The 3,521-nt window shown below is 43.2% G+C and overlaps 1 long non-coding RNA gene across 1 annotated transcript in view; it reads right to left on the bottom strand.

Moving 5' to 3' along the window:
• Positions 1-1,944, bottom strand: part of LOC109311771 — a 19,238-nt gene extending 17,294 nt beyond the window's left edge. Inside the window, exon 1 of the long non-coding RNA XR_002101609.1 lies at positions 1,305-1,944. This is a non-coding gene — a long non-coding RNA (uncharacterized LOC109311771). The remainder of the gene's footprint in view (positions 1-1,304) is intronic.
• Between the last annotated feature and the right edge of the window lie 1,577 nt (positions 1,945-3,521).

The following is a 3,521-nucleotide window of genomic DNA, read 5'->3' on the forward strand; positions in this document are numbered from 1 at the left end:
ATGGTACCAGGGCTGGGGCAAGGGTGGGCATTTAACTGCCTTGCCCGCTGGCTTTGCAAGGGTTTCTCAGTGGGCCAGCAGTGGCGGTAGTCCCTCCATCCCCTAAAGGGCTTAGTTTAAAGCCTGGTGGAGCAGGTCAGCCAGTCTGGCTGAGAAGAGCCTCCTCCCCAGGGGGAGAGGTGGAGGCCATCTCTTCCCAGCAGCTCACTGCCTCTCTCACCAAAGAGCGGGCTGTGGTCATGGAAGCCAAAGCCTTCCCGATGACACCAGTGCAGCAGTCTTTGGTTTACTATGTGGATTCTCCTCTCCCTCCTCAGCCCATAGCCCAAGACTTGGAGGATCGATGAGAACACCACCTGTGCCCCCAGACCCTTTTGCCCCACTCCCAAATCCCTATAGCACTTCATGATCTGGCTGGGAATGCTTTGAGACATGTCATTGGTGCCCACATGAATAAAGAGCATAGGATAGTGGTCTGTGGGCTGGAGTACGGTTACGGAGCAGGTAAGAGAGGTTGGCATGTGCCACCCAGTTTCCTCCAAGGGGCACAGAGGCCCACCATGCCCTTGTCAGTGCCAGCATCAGGAGGGGAATGGGCCACTCCCACCCATTGGAATCAAGCACCTATGTGGGGGAGGGGCCTCCAATTTTGTATTCACCCAGGGCCCCAATAAATCTTAATCTTCCTTTCATAGTAGGATCCACTTAGTAAAAGTCCTTTGAGTTGTCCTTGACCTCACGGTTGGCTGTGCAACTGGAATAATAGTTGGGCTGTATAGAGATGTCCTCTGTCAGAGTCCCTGTAGTAGGCACACATAGCAAAGCACTTCCAAGTTGTTCTTGATTTCTATGGGGCATTTTTAAAGTAGATTGGTCATTTTTTAAGTGCTTCATTGGGGGCGAACAATTATATCCTCATTTTTGGGATCTTTTTAAAGGCATTTAGAGTGCTTAAACTATGTCTGTTCATGCCCTCAGGCTTTTTTTTACTAAGAATTTAAACCTTACAGGCTTCATAATTCAAAAAAGCCAAACAGATCAAATCCTTGTTGGGACCATTTTTCTCTCAATACTACTAGTAGCCCAAATACTTTCAATGCAAGTGATAAATATACTAAGATATACTTCATATCTATTGTTCTTCTGCTATGCCAGTTGTAAATGTTATCACACCACTACAAATATTGTTTGATTTTACTCTTTTGTTACCAACGAGTAACTATTGTGATATACAGTCTATCACTGTTGTATCTAGGATCCTCTGACACCTGCAGTCTTCCTTTCAGTTTCACTGTAACACACACTGCAGAACTCAACATCTTATGTGGCAAATGTAATTTTTATAAGAGTTGTAGAGTCTGTTTGTGGTTTTAATTATGAAGTACATATTAATAATTGGAGGAAATAATAGAATGGCTTATTGTTTTGAGAAATAAAGAATAAAAGGTGCTTTTTTGTGTGAGTGAGTTTGGGTAGCATTCAGCTCACCAGATTTGAATTAGAACATTTTAGTAGGTGTTTATTTGTTTCATGGGTTCTTTACAACAAACTAACTGAACATTTCAAGAAGGGAGAATGCTTATTCAGCAATTTTATTTCAAAGACATTTAAGTTTCCTTGATAATGCTCTGTGGCTAATAATAATAAGAAATGTAAAACCTTTGTTGATTTTCAGTCTCAGCTCTGGGATCACACTGGAAGTAGGTTGCTACTTCTATATAGTCCTGGGTGTGGGACCCACAATGCTGGAATTTTGGGTCCCAGACCCAGGACCAGAATGAATTATATTATCTCTGTGGAACAGTCCTATGTTAGCTTAACATGTGTTACTTAATACGATCCAAAGAATCTTCTCACTGGAAAAGTGGTCATTTTGTTATGATACAAAGCAATACAAATGAATTTAGCTTGTGTTGTTCTGTTTAATCTACATACATTCCCGTGGGGTAACCAGATGCATATTTTGTACAGTATCTTAAAGTTAATTAATTCTACAAATTTTTCTTTTTAGGACATTGTCACTGGCACTGCAGTGCACAATATCCCCAAAGCACAGCCATTTAACATGAATGGTTTTCTCTCTGTGGAGGAAAAATTGCCTAGGGTAACATGTTACCTCAGGCATGAATGTGTTTTTTCCATATAGGGTAACAACTTACCCCAAGCCCATGTTAATGCATTGCGGTAACTTGTTACCCCAATGCAATTTCTGTATAAATGACAGGCCTAGACCTGTTTGGCCACTTTGGGTGGATGCATCTGAAAGGTCAGCATTCATTCACACCTCATTCATGTCTACTCTAGGTATCCAAGGGAACTAATGGGTGGCCATCCTCCAATCTGCTTTTGCAGATTATGTGGTAATCCTTTTCCTAACCACTTTGTTTACAGGCTGCAAGAACATCAAAACACCCTGTCCTTTGCCAAAAAACACAAAACCCTTTGTCACACCCAAATCCACCTCTGCTCTTTTTTTTCATGGCAAAACTCCACCTCACCTGACCCTTTCATAACATGCAAGCTAGTTTGCTGTGCCTTTGTTGGAAGTGAGGACATGGAGCAAAGGGAGAGCAGAGAAGAAATAGAACAACAACATACTGCAATACAACATACACTATGGAGTCCCCTTTAACAGTAAGGGCTTGACACCCCCATTAATCTTTTACCTGCTCTCAATAAGCCCCTGCATGTGTGGTTTCCAAACAGCATCCACTCACATTTGGCTTGCCTTCAAAGGGTGGATTCTGGTCTCTGGCTTCTGTGCCCAGGAGGAGAAGATGCTACCTGCACTGCCATAGGGCAGGGTGGAATTGTTTCTGTGACAACATAGGTGGACAGGCTTGTCTTTGATTGTTATTTATATGCATTCAGCAGTAATCAGTTTTTTTTCTGCAGTCCAGGATGAGAAGGCAGTGCATATTTTATGCTGAAGCCTGTCTTGCACAGTTTACCACAGATAACAGTGACACATCTACTGATGAAGTCTTATCCCAAAGGCAGTGAGGATCCTCACTTTGTTCAGAGCAAGAAGACCATATGTCTATGGAAGCTTCATACAGCTCAGATGAAGGGGAGTTGGTGCCACAAGCAGAAGTGATGCCAACACTTCCAGCAGGAAAGGGAAGAGGAACAGCCGAGGGCTGCCATGGAAGACTGAGGAGAGCTACAGCAGGATGTGGAACAGAACCACTGCCACTACCCTCAGAAAACATTGTAGATGATGACACATTTAGAGGAAAGAATTTCTGTGCATGGGGAAAAAAGTCCACAGCTAATACATCATTGGAGAACAGCAAAGGACATAGTTCATGAAAGTGCTGGGCCAACAAGATAAAGTAATAAAGACACAGTGGTAGACACGTTCTACCTGTTTCTGTCGCAAGATATCCTGACTGTTATCATAGTTTCATAGTTTCTAGGGTTGGAAGGGACCTGAGTAGATCATCTAGTCCAACACCCTGCAATGGCAGGAAAGAGTACTGGGGTCAAATGACCCCAGCAAGGTGTTCATCTAACCTCCT

The sequence above is a fragment of the Crocodylus porosus genome, unplaced genomic scaffold, assembly GCF_001723895.1.
Source record: "Crocodylus porosus isolate Cpor-Errol unplaced genomic scaffold, CroPor_comp1, whole genome shotgun sequence".
Taxonomy (NCBI): Eukaryota; Metazoa; Chordata; order Crocodylia; family Crocodylidae; genus Crocodylus; species Crocodylus porosus.